Genomic DNA, 6,000 nt, shown 5'->3' on the forward strand with positions numbered 1-6,000 from the left:
TCAGAACAGCAAGGCATTTTGGTTGATATTTCAAGGCCAGAACAGTCAGTCGTCCAGGCTGCTTCCATGGACCTACTGAAAAGGCTGCTTCCCCTCTTCAAAAACTACACGTCTTTCCAGCCTCTCAACAGATGTCCCTCTATTGTGGTTGCAACTGCGGTACCGCTATCTGTATAGCTGAGGAGTCCAATCCACCCCATCAGCGGCAAGATCCATGGTTGATAGGTGGAGGAAAGGTTCGAGAGGTTAAGGGCAGAAATATTTTACAGTTCATTTGCAGCTACACATCAGACGTAAGGTGCAGTTGGACAAATTCGACTGATCTTAATACAAATAAATTTTTGTTCTAAACACGTCCTTACATGGCAACCGAGCGAAGTAGCGCAATGGTTAGCACACTGGACTCGCATTCGGGAGGACGATGGTTCAAACCTGCGTCCAGCCATTCTGATTTATGTTTTCCATGGTTTACCCAAATCGCTTCAAACAAGTGCCGGGATTTTCTTCTGAAAGGACACTGTCGATTTCCTTTCCGATCCTTCCCTAATACGATGGGAACAAGGACCTCGCTGTTTGATCTCCTCCCCAAAATGAATCAACCAACTTTCGTGGTACAAAGGTCAGCTTACCCCCTAATTAATAAGTTAGTATGTAGAAGTCAGTCTTTGGATTTAGGACTGGAACCTTAATTGTTCCGCTCCATATCTCATCCACACTGCCTCCTTTGTTACCCTTGCTTGTAGTTATGGCATTTTCACTCTAGAAAAGAATGGTATTGAAGGATTTCTGGAATCCTTTAGTAGAGATTACAAGCATTCATATCTTATTTGCATAGTTCTAGCACTATGATAAACAATTTTCATCTCATCATCGGCGCTGACAAATATTAATTCGACCTATATTCAAGAATGCAGACATGTGATCACAAGCCCATCATTTCATTACCCATAGCGCCAAACGTTTTGCAGTACGATTTTCCTACTCAGCTATCAAACTTACTGTTGTGTTGGCAGAAGAGCCAACACTGTGGGGCAAGAGGAGGCCGAAATGCACGCGTCAACTCACGCAGGTGGCGCTAGGTCTGAAACAGGATACGTAATGAATGCTGTAAAGAAAAGTACGTAGCTGCTGAAATATTTAACTTTAATCCATCATCTGTATACAGCATTCTTGATGATACAAGTGAGACTCTCTCTAGATATGGTTAATAACGCCTTGCTAGGTCGTAGCCATGGACTTAGCTGAAGGCTATTCTATCTATCTCTCGGCAAATGAGAGAAAGGCTTCGTCAGTGTAGTCGCTAGCAAGTCGTCCGTACAACTGGGGCGAGTGCTAGTACGTCTCTCTAGACCTGCCGTGTGGTGGCGCTCAGTCTGCAATTACTGACAGTGGCGACACGCGGGTCCGACATGTACTAATGGACCGCGGCCGATTTAAAGCTACCACCTAGCAAGTGTGGTGTCTGGCGGTGACACCACACTTACAACATCCACAATGATAATTATGTAGGGACCCGAAACACGTATGTTCATCGACCAGCAGTGCTTCATTTCATGAAGTACAGTTCGTTTGGATATCTTAATTTATCGATCGCTGTACTCAAGTTGTTCTATAGCAGCCTGAGAAAGAAAGGTCAACATCTCGTCTGTGGAACTAAGAAGCTGTCATAAAAAATTGTGCTGATTTAACTTCCACAGAATCCAGCGTTTGGACATTAGATTTTCTCCCTATCGTTCATTATCTATTGATTTAAGAATGCTCACTACCTGGAGTGATGCCCGTTTGTAGTATACGCCGACTGTGAATGCCATCTCGCTTCTCTGACCTGCTGTGAAGGTTACCCTACAGCCTCGCACAGCACCTTTACAGAAAAACATGTGCCATATGTGGCAGTGTATCAAATTATATCAACCTATGTTTCCAGTCTTGACCGCTACAAATCTTATGTCGGGGATAATCCTGCGGTTTGGATGCTCACTGAGCTCGAAAAATTTTCACAGAAAGTTGATAAGCTTTACAGCGATTACGTTCCCATCACCAAATCGAAGGAGAATGAAGATCTGTATAGTAACGCCGTTGACTGTCCTATCTGTGGGCTGCCGTTAGACAGAAAAGCGGGAACTCCTCTTAGGGACCACTGTCATCTTACGGGGAAGTTCGTGAGGCAGTTCACAATGCGTGCAATTTGAAGTACCACCTACCAAGGCAAATACCCGTTTTCTTTCATAATTTAAGCGGGTATGATACTCACTTTCTAGTTGAACACTTGGCTCATTTCAGGTCGGAGAAAGATCAGCTCAGTGTCCTACTTGAGAGCACCGAGAAATACATTTCATTCTCCAAATGAATGACGCCAAGAATTACGCTCCTCTTCCGTGATACGCAATGTTTTATTTAGGCGACACTCAAGAAACTCGTTGAAACTCTACCTCAGTAGGATATGCATATCACTCGAGCTGCATTTCCCGACGAGAAAAAGCTTCAACTTGTAAGGGGATTTTCCCATGTGAGTATGTGGATAGTATGGCGAAACTCAAAGAAACCAGGCTACCCGACATGACTGCATTCTCCAGCAACATTGCAGGCGCTGCCATAATGGATGCAGAGTATGAACATGCCAAGAACGTCTGACAGGAATCCATCATCTCCACTTTAGGAGAGTATGCACGGCTTTACATGGACACTGACGTGCGCTTCCTTACTGATGTTTTAGAGAAGTTCCGAATTCTATGCATGGACACATTTTCTCTGGATCCCATCTTTTATTACACAGATACTGGGTTGTCTTGGGATGCAGTGCTCAAGAAAATGAAGTGCAGCATTGAATTATTGATCTATGCTGACATGCTTCCTTTCTTTGGGCGAGTGATCTGTGGGGGACTTTGCCAGTGTGTCCATAGGCACGAGAAGGCATATAAACCACATATAGGTGACAGGTTGAACGCATCTCTTGGTTCGAGTTACATAATGTACCTGGATGTAAATAACTTATGCCATGCAGCAATCACTGCCGATTGGTGAGTTTCGATGGGTGCCTGAAAACGAATTCAAGGGATTAGGTAGAAAAATCAGGAGGGTATGGCAGCTGATTCTGATGTAGGGTATGTGGTGGAGGCAGTGTGCATGATGCGCAGGGCGATTTGCCACTGTGTCCAGAGCAACTAGTTTCACGAGGTGGCTCCACGCCAAAACTGATGACAACTCTGGAGATAATTGGAGATACATTATTCATTATTGTAGTCTCCAGCAGTACCTCAGCTTGGGTATGGAGCTGGTTAGAATCACCTGGGCTATCTCCTTCAAAGCATTCCCACTTGTTATGAGTATATTAATTTGAATACGAGACAGAGAGCTTCCACGACATGTGACATTGAGTAAGATTTTTGAAAATTAATGAGTAATTCAATTTTCGATAAAACAATGGAGAATTTGAGGGAACGACGTGAAATTTTGATTAGAACCGAATGGGATGGGCGTTATGGCGTAAGAAATTGCATTGCCAAACCGAATTTTAAGCAGGTCACCATATTCAATAAGAACTTTTTTGCTGTGGAGATGGAAAAGACTGCAGTAGAGTTTATGAAACCTATTTATGTGGGGATGTGCATACTAAACCTATCCAAACTTTACATGTACCGCTTTCATTATGAGTTTGCAAAAACTCCTTTTGCAGGTCCTAAATTATTTTATATGGACACAGATAGCTTCATCTACTGGGTGAAGAACTGTGATCCATATGAAGTAATGAGGTACCACAGTAATGAATTCGACAGGTCCTCATACGTGGACGATAATCCTTATGGTATTATTTCAGAGAACTAGAAGGTTATCGGTCTTATGAAGGACGAAGCGAATAGATTGCCAATTGTGGAGTTTGTAGGTCTACGCTCAAATAGGTATGCGTGTCGCACTTTTGAAGGAGCCACGCAGAGATGGGCTAGGGGTGTGAGTCGTATGGCATCGAGAACTCCCCCTATGGAAGACTATTTGCAGTGCGTGTATGTCAGTGTTCACGATGCTGCACCGCAGCCACCGCACATGGTACGGCAGACCAGTACTGGATAGAAAGAGCTCGAGGTGTACACTGTGCTGCAGTCTAAAATCGACCTGTCGCCTCATGACGATAAAAGGGTCATTTGTGATGACGGGGCTGAAACTCACCCATAGTCACACTACTGGCTTGTAGCGAGAGAAGGGGTGGGGGACCCTGATTGATAGGGAGAGAGAATGAGACAGGGAGAGAGAGAGAAAGAGGGAGTGTCTGCAGACTAGTAGTATGACACTTTTATCACAGTGTAAGTAATTTGGAGTGTGTGTATGTGTGTGTGTGTGTGTTGTATAAATATTTTTGTATACTATGTAAGTGTGAATATAGATCCAAATAGAGCATGTGTGGAAAAAAGGATAAAAAGAAATAAAAAAAGCAAAAACAAAAAAATGTTAGAAATCATATACAGAAAATAATACATATATCTTTATTTATTTGCTCATACACAACGTATTTGTAGGCTGTAAATATATACATCTACGCACCATGTGCATCTTGTAAATCGAATAGCTTTTAAGTTTTTCACCTGCCGCTAGCCATGCAAGTCAGAATAGTTTTGAAGTGTATGTATATATACCTATATAGTTCACAGTCCATCAGAATTGTTCTTGAAAACCTTTGCTATTGGGACTGTTGAAATTAATTCCAGGCGAGCACAGTCCATGAGAATTATTGTAAAAGCTATACTACTGGGGCTGTGGAATTTAGTAGTAAAGAAAGTATCTCCACATTCGTTTTTAGCGTAGATTTATTAAAAAAGCTTTGCTACTAGTGTTACTGTGGTAGCATTTAAGTTAAAATGTTTTCTGCATTGGAGCAGTAGAGTCAATTTATACCTCAAGAATATTGTATTGTAAGTGAAAACTACATTGTACCTAAAGAATTATATTGTGCATCAAAAAAATTTTCTGTATTTGTGTGAACTGAATAAACGAAGAAAAAATACGTCACCATATGTATTTGTTGTGTTTATTTACACGAAACCTGTCCCTTGTGGCATTATTCATGTATATGTATATAAAGGCTGTGCAGGTCACAAATGACATTACTTTTGCTGAATATGAGTGCTATTAAGGAGATAAAGTTTAAGTTGGAAGATAACGAAATATATAGAATGGTAGCAGGGAATCACTCGTATCATGCAGTACAGATTGGGTTATGGGAGCAGGAGGCAAGTGAGCGCGTCCACTTCCAATGATATATAGCAGACATTCTAAAATTATGTTTTCTGTGCTTGAAGAAAACCACAGAAGCAGCATGCAGTTAAAACTGCACTGTGTAAGCGGGAATCAGGTTGAATAAAGAACGCAGAGGTTATGAGGTAAAAATTCATTTATTTCTCATCCAACTTAAAAGTAATTTTACATTTTCATAAGCAGACACAGCAACACTATTTTCACACATCTTCTTCTTCTTTTTGAGTCGATGGAAAGAAGGACACCCGTAGAATTCCAGGTCTTGAGTAGTAGTAAACCGTGAGGCTGAATAATTGAAGTGAGGTCACCATACCTTTATAGGGTATGCCAGGATCATCCTAGTGAATTGTTAACCACTTTGACTCTTCTGTGTCTTATCACACGTCACACACTTGAAAGACCTCGGTGATGCAATGTTTGCTGAGAATGTCTCTATTATTCCTACATCTTCTATGTATGCTACGAATGGAACATCTTTAAATATGAGCTGTCTACGCTCACCATCATAGAAACCCTGAGCATCTGCAATTATGTTCACACCTTGAGATGCCATTGTGGAATGCTCTAGGCATGGTGCAGCATCTGTTCATCTATACAGCTCATTGCGCAACACTGGTGAGTGAGCAGTAGTTGATCACACAATCATGTGGAACTAGAGCATATGCAGCAGTGTGTTCTGGGAATTTGTCGAAGATTCAAATTCAGTTCACACATCTGTAGGTTCAGACTTAATTATCTCATTCTGTTTCAAGCAGT

The sequence above is a fragment of the Schistocerca cancellata genome, chromosome 8, assembly GCF_023864275.1.
Source record: "Schistocerca cancellata isolate TAMUIC-IGC-003103 chromosome 8, iqSchCanc2.1, whole genome shotgun sequence".
Classification (NCBI taxonomy): Eukaryota; Metazoa; Arthropoda; class Insecta; order Orthoptera; family Acrididae; genus Schistocerca; species Schistocerca cancellata.